This window comes from Parus major, chromosome 2 (genome assembly GCF_001522545.3).
Source record: "Parus major isolate Abel chromosome 2, Parus_major1.1, whole genome shotgun sequence".
In the NCBI taxonomy this organism is placed as follows: Eukaryota; Metazoa; Chordata; class Aves; order Passeriformes; family Paridae; genus Parus; species Parus major.
In genome coordinates, this window is record NC_031769.1 from 44318582 (window position 1) to 44333820 (window position 15239).

Below are 15239 nucleotides of genomic sequence, written 5' to 3' on the forward strand. Positions count from 1 at the left end.
GAGAAAATACAGAGCATGTTACTTATTAGTTTTATAAAAAAGCACAAAAGTCTGAGAAAGAACAAAACACTAGACCAGCATAGCTACAGCAATCAATTTGTCTGTGAGAAACATTTGCAGTCATGCATCAGTTACATGCTTTACTCCATCTACTACCCTCTACCTGATCTGTAACTCCTCTTAGAGATATTAAGATAAATACACATTCTAGGTAGCATTTTTAAAACAAAACCATAATTGAGCAATAAACTACACATATGCTCTTATTTCTGACTTGAATGTGAAAAAATGTCTATTTTAAGGAACTAGGCGAATTGCCCCACCTTTTCAAAGTCTAAACATCAGCAAAAACTACATCAATGGAGAAACAAAAACCTGCAGCACAAGAGTATCTAGAGAAAGAAAAAATACAGCCTCAAAAACCATCAGTTTGACCATAAATTCTTAATTCAAATTAATTCTTAATTCCAACAACTATACAACATATACATACATATACATATATATAACACATAAAACAGAAGGCTGTATTTATGTGGTTATGCTGTAGACTTCTGACTGCAAAGAAAAACCTCCTTCAATTTTATACTCCAACTGGTGAGCTTACTGTGCAATGGCAGCAACAGCTGTATCGCAAGTGTTGACTGTGGACATAGCAAATATCTGAGCTGGCACCAGTAATGAATTACACTGCTTTTTAAAAATAAATTTGACATCAGACACATTAAAGAAGTCTACTGTTGCTGTGCTGTCGCTGGTGTAACAGATACAGTAGCCACATATGAGACACACGATGTCCTTCAACTTGGCAGAAAGGGGCCAATGTTCACAATAAAAGCATAAGCTCTCAGAGGCAAAACAATGTGCAGAACTAACAAAGTTCTCCTGTGTAAGCCATCCCAAACTGCTGGTTTAGAGCAGGTACATACCTACTGCTGTATCCAGATTTTGGCTACTCACTTGCTACAAGCCAAATTTTTTCACCCCCTTGCTTCTGGTGCTATATGCCGTAGCTACAAGTCTTCTGTGACAGAAAGCAGGTACAGACAAGGAGTCTTTATATGTGGGTTATTACTTCCACACTTCAAAGAGACTGACCCTGCCTATCTGCACTATTGCAGCCAATGCTATTATATCTGCATAAAGTTTCCAGGTGCTCAGCCTTGCTTTACTCATAAGATTGGGCTACTGATAAGGAAAAGGCCAGGAATCATAACCTGCATGCTTTCTAGCCCATCTGCATGCTATGTCCTTCCTCTCAGTAACTTGTAATTTTCCCAGAACACAGTTTTCTCTTCCTGAGTATTTCAACGTGTGCCTTTATTAAGCAGCTGTCCTGACAGAAGTTGTATTTTTCTATTCAGGAAGCTCCAGGCTGGGGTGCAAGACAAATAAGTCTGTCATAGGACAAAGAATGACACAATGCAAACATTGTATAATTGCAAAGTGCAGTCATTGATAGACACAGTTATCACAACCTGTAATAATTCCTGCCTGGCCTGATTCCCATCTCTCTGGAAATATGTCTCTGACAGTAATGCTGCGCACAGTCTGCCCAAAATCAGGGGTGGATGGTGGAGCTGTTCTAACATGATAAACTCATCACAAAGCTCACAAATAACATCAGATCGCAGTGCAATTATGAAGTAGACCAGAGACCTTCCAAGCCACAACTAAACTTGATTAATGAGACAGATCCCTACTTGAAACAGCCTTAATATTCAGAATTACAGTTTGACTCACACCAGCTATCATTTTATATAAAGAGGAGACAGGTTCCAGTGAAAGTGACTTGGCAAAATGTAGCTCAAAGAGTAACAAGCTCTTAAAGTACACACCATGCAATAACTACCTATATCACTATGTATCTTGTGCCAGTTGCTATCCCCATCTTGAATCAATGTCAAAAAAAAAGAGTCAACAGAAGCAAATAGCACACTCACATTACTGCAACTTTGTCCTGACTTGAACATGGTCTGCATACAAGAAGCAAAACCTGGACAAAAAACCCAAGGCAGCATCACTATGCTCAGCTGCATTTACCAGCACTGAGCAGAGACAGGTTGAGAGACTAAATTGCCCTCCTGTTTAAAACACCTCCCATCAAACTCCTCCACTTGCAAACCCACCCTTCCAGATACAAATGTTAACTAATTCAAAGACAGTGTTGCCAAGAAATACATTTGTTCCCTTCCTACCTTCTTCTCATTTAAGCTGCACATGTGCTTTACCACAAAGTATTATACCCCAGGGCTCAATAAAAAAGTGGAAGCATCAGTGCTAAAGTATTAGAAGAGCCTCTTGCAAGTGCAAAAGACAGTTATTTCATGCTCTGGTTTGCTTTGTGGTCATTTGGAAGTATGCAACTAGGAAAGCTCCAAATAGAGTAAAACAAACATACACTGGGTGCAGCTCACGTCAGCAGAGATCTCTTAACCTGAAGGTCATATTGTCAACACCACAAATGTGGAAGCAGCTGCTGACATTTTGACATGGTCCCTAAACTGCAGCATGCAAGATCCAGGAGACTCTAATTCAGAGACACATTTGAGGTGTCCAGGATTCCAGAGTCTGTCAAGGATTCCACTCTTAACCTCCACAGCTGGTATACTGTATGTACTACCTATACTTAGCCAGGTCACCCTACTGTATCTCATACTGGGCTTTTTTGTTTTGTTTTTAATTAAAAAGCAAGAAGCTCAGAGGTCAATATAGACTTCCAAGACAAAATATTGGCCATTTGGACCAAACATCATGTCCTCTCATGATCCTTCCAAATTCCACTCCCGTACCCTCAAAACACACCCACCCACCCAACAGCACTCCTTTCTCCTTCTCCACATTTTTTCACTTCAGGCAGGGTAAGAGGGATCTTCACACAGAAAGAAACAAGTAACAACCTGTTTAACCCTTGTGACTCAAGTCTGGGTTTGGCATTACAGAGTATAAGTGGCAAACTATTCTGAATCTACACTCACTTTGTTGTCTTCTGCAATTATTTCCCAAAGAGGAAAGATAATTCTCAAGACACAAAAAGCAATCAACCAACCAACCCCCTTAACACCAATAATTCACATCTTCATGACCTGGACTTTACTCAAGGAATCATTCCTGAGCTACAGGGCCATATTCTGTTTCTCATAATGGACAGGCATTTACATCTCTAAATATCCCAGTTTCCAACTTCTATTAAAATCTATTCTCCAAAATGTTAATTAATCCACTTCTTCAGAAATGCTTTTTTTAAAGTCAGTTTTAGCAGGCACTTCATGAAGGTTTTACGCAATGCAGTTAGGTAGCACAACTTCTTTTGGTCACCACAAAAACTTCTTGGTATCTTTTGTGAAAAGATGGAAAAGAAACTTATAAAATAGTTATCTGGGTTTCAGCTTTCTTTTAAAAGCTAAATCTTAAATAAGAATTTATATGCAAAGGAAAAAAAAAAAAAAAAGGCATGTGAATTTCTCTGTAGGAGCTCTTTTAAATAAGGAGATAAAGGAAACTCTGTAACAACTGACATACAAAACAAAGAGAAAAAGTATGGTCAAAAAAAAGAAAAAAAGAAACAAATAAAAACAAGGAATAAAAGTAGATTAGCCAAAATTTCAGAATGCATAAAAGATGCTATCAAATGTCTTCCCTCCCTTAAAGAAAAACTATGCCTTAATATTCTGAGATCCCAAATTCCTTTCATTTCTTTGGTGGTAATGGACTATAGTAGGGAACAATGAAGTGCCCAAAGCAGTCCCTCCCAAAATCCATTCTTCAGCTTCACATATACTCAGTTCCCAGCTGGCACACTGCTGGATTACAGGACTTCTATCACAAACAACAGGTTCCAGTTAGATATCAGGGCAATCAGGAACAGCTAGTTCCCACTCAGAAGAGTAATTATCTGTTGTAGGATTTACATCAGAGCCATAACAGGCTGAAGCTCTGTTCATACTTACCCAATATCTGAAGTTTGAAATAAGTATTTTATAGCTGTTCAGTCTAAGGGTTCATTAAACTAAAAAAAAAAAAAAAAAAAAAAAAAAAAAAAAACCCACCCAAAAAACTTTTATTGCCCACGTAACTCCTTGCTTACCTTTTACAGGGAAAGATCCGAGGAACAAAGAACACAGTTTTAGATCTGCTATAGCAAGTCATGTTAACTGATCATTTTCCTGACTATGCAGCCCCTCCTATTTCCTCTTACTCATTTCTCCCACCGCAATATTATATCATGTTTTATCTTCAAGTTATTCCTGCTGGTCATAGGATCAAAACAATAGGCTTGCTCCTAGGTGCATTTAGGAATTTCCTCTAAGCCTTCTTGACAAACTAATTAGTGCTAATTTAAAAGATAAGAGAGACAGGACAGGCTAGTCAATCTTCCCAGTGCAAATCTGCTAACCAAGACTATTAAAATGATGTTGATGGCTTTCTTTTATTAAAAAAGAAAACAAACAAAAAAAATCCAAAACAAAAATACCCCAACAAACCACAAAACAAAAACTCCCACATAACTAACAAATTATTCCATTTTGATGGAATTAACTTTTATTCTTAAAGAGACCTACATAATTTAATTAACTCTCATTTTTAAAGAGACCTATATAACATAATGCCCACAGGTTGAATATAAGGAGTGGTATTACCCACCTAAAGCAAACTAAACACTAACTGGCCTTGCCTGCACATTCCTTCAAGTTGCCTTTCTGCCATCTCCACCATTCATCTAACTCCCTAAGAAAGGCAAGCTAGCAATAAAACTAAAACTAAGGAAATCTAACCAAATTTTCAAGCCATGTTTTTCCATTTCCCTCCCTGGCTTATTTCCCAGGGGCTAACAGCCAGTAGGAAAGATGTGTGAACGAAGGGGTACAACACACAGCTGGTAGGACAAGGCAGGACTGATCCTAGCAGAGATGGCAAACTGTGAGCCAGGCTAATCTGGTTACAGAAACACAGCCTTCAGGCACCTCTAGCTAATATTAGTGTAGGCTGTCCTGAAAGCACGCTATCACCCCACTGCACACTTACCCTGAAGCCATATATCCCTATTGCTCCTTTTTCCTGACAGAGGCATCAGTGCTTCTACCACTCCACATCAATGTGATCAGGAATGCAGCCTGGTTGGAAAGGCTAAGCCAAGGAGATGGGGGTGTCAAATCACTCACAGGCACTGGGCTTCCTTCAGCTGTGTGGGTTTTCAAATACTGGTGTTGCAATGCATCTTTCCAAGCTTCATTGCCATGAAAATCGCAATCCTTGGTGGGACTCAAAACCATCAGTGCACTAACTGCTGTGTATGCTTAATCTTGACACCACAGGGCTCAGGGACACCACTAGGTGAATGCACAGAGAAAGAATTTACAGATCCTACACAAGTGTCAATCAACCCAAGACTTAACAGCAAAAAAGATGATGTTTGGTTGCCCAGATGAATCCCACCGCCATGCAAAACTGATGCTGACAAGCTGACTGGCAACAGAAGAGCCAAGAAACATCTTTCTTGTTGAATTCATACCTACTGGAAGAGCAGCTCTTAATCTTAAATCTGCTAGATTTACAAATCAAAAAAATAATCCATTATTAGCTAGTAGAAAGGAAGAAAGATCAGCTTCAATCCCAAGGTTTTTTAAAATGAAAAACCGTGATGAACCGTTAACTGTGATGAACAATAAGGACTATTTAAAAGCACAGCTTTTCCTACCTGAACTGAAACCTAACCTCTGTCTAAAGACCAATTTACAAGTCATGTGAAATTTTTTTAAAGAAGCATCAGCTTTAACAATTATAAGAAATTGATTTCAGTTCTTAATTCTTACTGTAAATATTCACATAGATCAACATAATGCATTTCACACTACTTTTTGATAAAAACTCCAGAACATTCATAGTCACAATTCATGGCTATATTTTGGGTTGAAAGGGATCTTAAAGGTCATCAAGTCCAAACCCCAGCAATGGGTGGGAATGTTTTTCACTAGACCAGGTTGCTCAAAGCCCCATAAAACCGGGCCTTGATCACTTCCAGGAACAGGGCATCCAGAGCTTCTCTGTATATATCATTTAAAGTCCTATAAGTATGATAAATTTCCTGTCATCAGGTCTATTCAACAACCATTTGGGAGCAAGAATAAGACTCTAAATATTCCTTTAAGAGTGAAATAAGATCATAATAAAATAATGTACACTGTATTTAAGAAATCCATTCTCGTATTCAGGATCTACACTCAACATACAGTGACATCTATCTGCCTTTTCCACCAGGGCTGAGCAGCTCTTCATTACTTAGGTAACCACTGTAAACTGTTAATTCTATGTTTATTATCTTCAAATTACACTTGGTTATGATCTTTGCCTTTACATACAAACATTTCTAGATTTAATACATTACTCACTCCATAAAAGCTATCTATATTTATATTTTTAAAGACAGTAATACCCCCATGAACAAAACAAAGAAGATTATTGTCCTTTTTTCCAAGTCAAGAATCATATTTCCCCCCTCTCTTTCCTGCTATTCAGTATAATAGTACAGAGGGACATCAATGAGAAAACCTTACAATTTTTTTCCTTTATGTCAACATACAGCAGGTGTCCTCTGAAAGCTGATAAACAGTACAAAATGGGTGCAGTGTTTACTCTTGGAGGGTGAATGTTAGTAAGTCAGGCTTAAGAAACTGAGACTGACTTACCTTGAACATTCATCAGTGAGCAAAGTGAGATAACTGGATATCTTGGAAGTGCTCTGTTACCAGCCTGTGAAAACCAGGCTCCCATTTCAAACACTGATATTTTTCATAGCAATATCCCATTGTCAGCTTAACTGTCCACCTATTTTACTAAAATAACTACTGCAGAAGTAGCACCATCTTATTCTGCACAACCCATCTACCACACATGTGTTTAACTTCTGTAAAAGGCACTCAAATTACTTGAGCAAGTTGTACACTCCTCAGGGAAAGTCTTTTGGGCCACCTGGAATTTTTCTTTTGTAAGAGAATTAGTAATGCACACTATCAACCTTAGTAATGTAGGAAAAAAAAAGTGCAGGTGTAGCACACATGTCTACTGAGGCTGCTGCCTGTTTCACATACCCTGTCAGGCCCTAAATAGCTACAGAATGTGCCAATCCACTGACACCAAGAGACTGATAGCCTTTAACAGAGATTCACAAGAACTGGATTTAATTCTAGTACTGGCATGACCCCCTGAATTACCTCAGATGTTTTGATCTTGCTCCCCCCCCCTTCATCCATTGCAAAGTAAGAGAAGACTGATTTTTGTGATTCATGAATGCTGAAACAAACTCAGTTCATTAGAAGTTTGCATTGAGTATTTTGCAGCTCTTGCAATGTTAAAGGGCAGAGTATTTAGGAAAGTTGCATTTGCCTGAGGTACAACAGTTCCTAAACAAAACCACATTTAGTAGATAAAAGCAGTACAAGTGAATGTCATGGAGAAATCAATGTCTTCTGCAGAAAAAAAAAAAAAAAGGTAGCAAAACATACATCCAATAGTTTGACAGTACACGCCTCTCCGGACTTTGGGACAAAGGACTCAGCCAGATAAACACAATATTTAACTTTTCTCAGCCTTTTCATTCTAATGGCTTTTGATGTCTTGCAAAACCACAGTTTTTGAGAAAGCCTCTACAGGGTAAAATTCTCATAAGCAAATACAAGAGTAACCAAAGGTTACAAACATTTCAGACAATCAGACAAAGCTTTTTCAGTTGAGATTGCCTTATATAGGAAGCATGGTTCTCAGGTCAGTCACAGCTCACTGGGGGGTCAAGCCACAAAATGCTCATCTACCACCTGACAACAATACATGACCTTCAGGAAATACAGGCATAAAGGACTGATCTTAATATGGCCTTCATACATGCAGGTTTGCAGAATTCATCACAAGACCAAAGGCTCCAAGAAGGTAATATTTTTGTTTCATTCCGGTCTCCACCCCCTCCATAAATACCTGGAAGTGATCATTACTGCAGTATCACCTGAACACAACAGAAGCCCACAATTACCTTCTGACAGCACTGTCATTTGTGACTACAGCAGAAGATCTATTGCAAAAACACACATTAAAAAGAAGATTGATTTCCACCTCATAAATTTCCACATCAACAGCACTTAGTACCTCCTCAGAAATAGCTACAATGAGCAGACATAGCTGCAGAGAAAAAAAATTCATTTTAAACAGGTTTAAAGGACAGTCTAAGGATTTTGATATTGTTCCAATGCCTTCCAATTCTGCTAATTTTACAGGTTTCACTGTGGCAATAGGTTTTCACAGATTTGAACTGCAAGGTTTCTGCTTACTGCAGAGGAATGTCTGCTGCTCCCCTGTGAAGTATGCAACTGTGCAGTATCTGATAGTGAAATTAGGATTTCTGGGACAGGCAATGTTGTTAGTAACACAAGCTCCACTTACATAAACATTAGAGGACAGTAAAAGTCTTCATTTCCCATAGCAGACACTGATGAGATTTTTTTTTAAAAAATACCCCTCTCTTGAAACAAGACTGCACTTCAGTCCCCCTAGAACACCAAACTGGGGCTGTTGTCAGACCATAATTCATACAGGGTCCTGATTTGCTTGAAATTAGATTCTAATATGACATTACCAGCAGCTGCCTTTAAAAACATGAAATTTAGTCTTTACATGAACATACAATGCAAAAATGCACTGACTGATTCCAATTTGCAGTAGACAACGAAGCTCTTCTAAGAGGCACATGTAACTAATTCAGTGTATCCATAGTTTTCATTCTTCCTCTCTAGGCTATAAAAGTTTCCACTGTATGAACATTTTCCTAACCTTTGGTTTCTGTTAAAAAATGGAACAAGTCATCTCAGCATTAAACTTCATTGAAAACTAATGATGAGCAGTTTTTCTGTGTTCTGTTTGAAGCATGGAATTATTACATAGCAGAGCAGGGGCTTTAATTGGGAAACTAGATGAGAGGTGATCTCTCCCCTGTAGTTGGCACTGGTGGGGCTGCACCTAGGGTACTGTGTCCAGTACTGTTCTGGCTAGATGTGTATAAGAGACAGCCCCTGTAGTTGGCACTGGTGGGGCTGCACCTAGGGTACTGTGTCCAGTACTGTTCTGGGTTCTCCACTACAAGAAAAAGATGAACATACTAGAGAAAGGACAGTGACTGGCCACTAAGAGAAAGAAGATCAGGGCATTTCTCCTATGAGGAGAGACTGAGAGGGCTGTGACTGATAACTGGAGATAAGAAGGTTCAGGGAGATCTCCTCAATGAGTATAAATACCTGCAGGGAGGGAGGACAGAGCCAGACTCTTTCAGTGGTTCCCAGTGACAGGATCACAGTGATGGGCACAGACTGAAACACAAGCAGTTCCCTCTGAACATCCAGGAACATTTTTTCCCTTTGAGAATGACCAGGCACTGACGGAGGTTGCTCAGGGAGGCAATGGAGTCTCCAGCCTTGGAGATATTCAGATACTGTCACGACACAGACCTGTGCCAAGTGCTCTAGGACAAACCTGGTTGAGCAGGCAGGTTGGACCTGATGACCTCCAGAAATCCCTTCCAATCTTAACCACGCTGTGATCCACCAAAGAAGCAACCTTTCTACAGAGCTCAGTATTTCTTCCTTCTGTTCATACAGGTGCTCAGAGCCAAGAACATGCCATAAGCACAAAAATATGCAGCAAGTTATTGCCAGCCTCAGCATCTCATCTACCAACACACAACTAGTCTTGGTTATATTAGAGCTTGAAGTGCAGCAGTTTCAAAATCAGCTCATATTCACTAGAGACTATCCTCTCCTGACACCAAAGTCCCATCCACTTACTACTATTGCTTCCTTTGCTCCCTGCTAACAGCTGCTCAGCTGCCCAGGACAGTCAATCTGAAAATAAACATTAAAAACATCTCTTGCCTGCATCAAGGACTCAATTCCAAGCAACATAATATGGAAGGGGATACACAGCCATGGGAAAATTTGCTCTTCTGGGCAGCAGCATGGTCTAATGTCAAAACAAGCCAATAATGAAACTTTGCAAGGGCCTTTAAACCAAGCCCTTCCCACATTTCCTTCCTTCTTTCTAATACTCTGCTACAATGTTCTGAACTTCTGCTTTACACACAAGCAAAACCAACAGGGCTCCAAAACTGTAATCTGTCAGTATCATTACCAAAAAAAACCCCAATGCACACACAAAAAAATATGATAGTTATAGAGCAGCAGTCTCATTTGGGTTTTCAGCATCCAATGGAAAACAAGGTTAGACAATCCTGAAGAAGCTGAAAGACAAGGCAAAGAATCAACTCCAGTACAGCCACTCACTGATTTAACTAAAGCAAATCTGCCAACATAATTGAATCTAAGAATTATCTCTGAGCTAATCTGCTTGTGGTATCAATAAGCCTCTTAGCTGGTCAACCATAAGCAGAATGACTATATGGCAGGACTTTTTGCACCATAATCAATAGGCTCCAATAAAAAGAGAAGTATTGATGATTCAAAGTTCAAATAGAGGACAGTTTTAAACAAAGAATAGTATCAGTGAACTCCTGAAACTTACTTAGGAAACATCATGCTATTCACTACAAAGTAAAATAAAAGTGCTTGTAAACTCACAGCTATCTCAGTCAAACCACAGAGTAAGCAGGAAGGCTTTGAATCAGACACCAACTGGTATCTTGGAAGGCCTATGTTAACAGGAAGTTCATTCTCAAGATTTTTATCTTTCCAGTAGCACTGACCCCACAACTGAATACACAAAATTGAGCCCTCCATACAGGTGCAGCATTCCAAGGTGTCAGTGGTATTGCCTGTGGAGTTCTAATGATACATACATGATCAGGGACACATACCTTAACAACAGAGACACTGCAGACCACACACCAGTTTCACAGTCCAACCTTACACAGCTTCATAAAGTAACAGCTGCCTACAACTGACATGCCATCACTGTCATTTAGTGACTAGAAAGTAGTTCTCCTACTTACTATGATTTTACGATAACTCTGAAATCCACTTGGTGTGCAGTCACTAACCAGAATTAGCTCCTTTTCACAGCCTTTCTGAAGAACACAAGTGACAATCTCACTCCCAGCAGAATCAAGGAACAACATGAGCATCACAGGGGATGATGCCAGTATGCCTTTAGTCATTTTACATGCAATTTAAGCATGTAAACATCCTTTAATGTTGGTCTTGGTGACAACACTAAGCTTCTTACAGAGGCAGAACTGGCAGGTACATCTGGAGAAAAGGAATAGCTCAAAAATAAAAACAGAAGTAGTTGTAAAAGTCTAGCTATCAACGATATTTTTCTGACCAACAGGCAAAAGCACAGTTCGTATTTCCATATTGTGGTTATCACGACTGCCAGTAATACAGACCAGTTCTACCGGTTTGGCTGTTCTTGCATTAATATGGAAGTATTGGGAAATAAGTAGTGTGTGAAGTCAAATGACAGTTTTGTAAGAGTTAAAACAGGGTTATTCAAAGATACACCAATTAAGTACCCAGTATTGGAAACTTACTAGAGCAGGTACTCATTTTAACTGAGGCAGAGGGAAAGCTATATGATTCAACATTTTAAACAAAGAATACACAATTCTCTGCAAATTAACAAGAAACCACCAACCTTGAGTATCACTTACAACATACAACATCCAAACAACCCCAAACAAATTATGTCCTATATTATTTCTGGTTATTTCTGGTTCTGGCAGTAAGAGCACTAAACCACCCTGTCTCTGGAAATCAACAAAATTTTAAAGACTTAGGAAAGAAATGTACTCCAAACAAATGTAACTCATACACTGCGCCTCAGTAGTACTCATTCTGAGAATCCTTTCTACAGAGCTATCAATAAAATTAAAAAAAAAAGTATCTTGCATTCAGTTTGCAGTCTATCACAGCAGACAGAGTAGGAAATTTTAGCATTTTTCATTTTCAGTGGCAATAACAGTAAGAAAAAATAATATTGATCAAGTACACATTTAAAACAAAAGTATTTAACCCGCACTAATTTCTGCAATACTAATCTCATTATTCTATCCCAAAGCAGATTGGCTAAAGAATAAATAAAATCCTTAGAGCACACTGAAAGATTAGGATCAAATCACTTCTACAAAAGCAGCTGGTAATCTGTTCCAGGAGACAGAACGTGTGAAGCAGCAAGGAGCTCAGGCATGCGCTGCAGCAGAGAGGAACAACGGGAGTTCCCATCAGTTCCAGGCAAATCCTTCCAACCTAATCTTGCTCTCTGGTATGTGCAAGTTTTCTCACTCCTACCACCTCTCACCTGTGTACCACAAGCTGTTGGAGTGCCAAGTTAACATCCATTAATATCCATGGCAAAACTTGTGCATCACATCCTGGTCCTGCCTCATTAGTCAGGACTCTGGATTAAACCTGTCAGATGTTCAGAGACTGCTACAGCAGCTGGATATTTCACTGAGATTTTAAGCACCCACATATCAAACCTGGGGCACCACATATATAAATGCATGTGCCTAATAACATTAATGCTTCCTTGACATTCTGTTGAGCCCAGTGCTCTAGAACAGGTTCCAGTATGAATTTTTTGTTCCTAACCGAATAAAAACGAATAAAAGACGAACAGATGATTTTGGTCTGGTATGGGATTCTTTTGCACTAGATTCAGAGATCCTACTTCTTTCCACTACTGTCATCCATCATGCAGTTCAATCTACTGACAAGTGGGATCTCATTCATGCAATTGACTGAAACTTTTGTTTTACTTCAACAGAAATTTAAACTCTTTCTGTTCTGTCTGTTCATACAGCTGTCTGGTCTTCACTCAGTAGTTCACATTAAAAGCTGAATCGCATTAAAAGCTTGCTTTCCATTAGGATTTTTACCATCGTTGTTTTCCTCCCTTGCAATTATGCTCATTGAAAAACAGAAGTAAGCTTAATGGCTTAATATAATTTTCTTATTGTCATCACAGGTTGCTCTGACTCAGTTAAAATATGTTACAGTGCCTCACAGAAGGCACAGTACCTGGGCTTGAAGACAACACTCCCTCCCCTCCAGGCTTCTTCTGGTAACTCCAAAAGAACCCTACTAGGACAGGCATGTTTAAACCCAGAGTAATTCCAGCACAGGCAGAAGCCAGAGCACTACAAACAGTACATGCAACTGTGTACACATCAGCAGCAAAACAGGCACATATGGCAAACTGGTCATCATAACTGTTGTTTGGCTTGGTTTTATTTTTTTTAGTTGTTGTTGTTTGCTTTTTTTTTTATTGTTGCTTTCCTGATTGCAAAAACCATTACACCCACGACTTAATCTCAGCGGACTGAAAGGTTCAAATAAGGTTACAGATTCCAAGGCAGAAAAAAGTGTCTGCACAGAGACTTCTCCTGAAGTCGGAGAGAGGAAGAACATGAATCCTAGCTCCCACTCTCTAACAGAAGTTCCATTTCTTTGGAAATTTCCTAACTCTTGCCTAATTTTACCTGAAAAAAACCTCACCTCTAGATGAAGTTTCAAAACACTCAGATGCAAACCAAAAGAGGCACCAAGATCTCAAACTTGCTAAAAGCCATAATGTAGTATTTTAGCAATTTTAAAAAGCAGAATACTGCCAAAAGCTATCCATAATCCTCAAAGCTTTAGAAATCGACTCAGAATTGCAGGTCCCCCTGTGATGGCTGGAAAGCTACTTCTGCATGCAGGGGCCCTAGTATCTGAGAACAGCAGCAGTTCAGCAGTAAATAATGGAGAGTCACAACTCTGCGAGCGATTCTTGACCTTCGGTACGCAATTCCACTCATGTGCTTCTTTCCTTTAAGGGGATGGAAGGGACAAAAGAGCACAGGCAGCAGAACCAAGCGCAGCGCCGCCCCCGAGCCAGCCGGCTGTGAAGGTCGAGGGGCCCGAGGAGAAGGAAGAGCGGCTGCACCTTGCTCAGCCCCCGTTCCGCTGCCCGGCGAGCGCTGCAGGCCTCGCCTGCGCACCGCGGCCCCCGCAGGCGCCCCGCGCACCCGCTCTCTCACCTGGGGCCGAGGGGGACCGACGCACATCCCCGCCCGCGCCGCGCCCGCCCCGCACCGTCCCCCGCGCCCTGCGCCGCACTCACCCCGCTCCGGGCCCCCCGGGCGGCGGGGCGCGGGCGGAGGCGCCCCCGCGGGCCGGGGGAGCCTCGCTGCCGGCGGCGGCCACCTCCGGGCTGCTTCCCCCCTCACGGCTCGCCCCCGGCCCGCGCCGCTGAGAGGCCGCGGCGAGCGGGGCGGGCAGAGCGCAGGGGCTGCAGTGGCCGGCTGGCTGCTGCTGCTTCTCCCTCCTCCTGCCGGCGCCTCATGTGCCCTCCTCCTCCCGGGTCTCTCCTGCCAGGCCGCCGCCGCTCCAGCTCCCCGCTCTCCAGCGGCGCCCGGGGACCGCTGCGAACCCCTCCGGCCGGGCGGCAGCACACGTGCGGCAGCTGCCGGGAGCTCTCCGCCGCCGCTGCCGGGCGCCGGGCTCCTGCGGCCGCGCAGCCTCCTCAGGAGGCGGAGCGGCACGAACACCTCGGGGGCTGCGGCGCCGCCCGCCGCCGGCGGGGCAGCAGGAAGGGGCGGGAGGCACAGAACGCCGCCGGCGGCCACCTCGGCGGCCGCTGGCTCGGTAGTCGCAGCGCTCTCTTTCCCGCCCCCCGGAGGCCATTACCTCATGGCCCAGCCCTGCCGCGGAGGAGGGGCCGAGCGTCGCCCGGCAACCGGCCCCCTGCCGCGGGACGGGCTGGGCCAGCGGGAACAAGGATGTCCGCGGCGGGAGAGGTTTGCCGCCGTGAGGAGCAGCCCGAGCGCGGCCACGGGCAGCGCTGGCCGGCACTGCTCCCACAGCTCCCGGGACACGCACAAGCGACCTGGCTGAGAGGGTATGAATGATTACAGGATGTATTAAACACCAGAAAATCCTCAAAGGAAAAGATTTGCTATGAATGTCCCATATACAGAGAAAAGTCTCAAGTCCAAGTTCTTTTCCACTCTTTTTGGTGGTGTCCCGCGACAGGACAAGGAGAAGTGACCATAGACACAAGAAGTTTCACCTCAACATGAGGAAGTTCTTTACATCGGGGGTGACAGAGCACTGGAAGAGGCTGCCTGGGAAGAGTGTGGAGTTGCCCTCTGACGACATTCAAAACCCTTCTGGATGCGTCCCTGTGCAAACTGCTCTAGCTCAGGGTGGGCTGGACATCCAGAGGTCCCTTCCAAACTTATCCTGTGATAAACGTAATAATTA

At 42.1% G+C, this 15239-nt stretch overlaps 1 protein-coding gene across 1 annotated transcript in view; it reads right to left on the reverse strand.

The window, feature by feature from the left end:
• The window catches only part of TRAK1 (trafficking kinesin protein 1), a 121739-nt gene extending 107515 nt beyond the window's left edge, over positions 1-14224 (reverse strand). The window contains exon 1 of the mRNA XM_015617393.2: positions 14098-14224. The gene's annotated coding sequence lies outside the window, so the exon portion shown is untranslated. The remainder of the gene's footprint in view (positions 1-14097) is intronic.
• Between the last annotated feature and the right edge of the window lie 1015 nt (positions 14225-15239).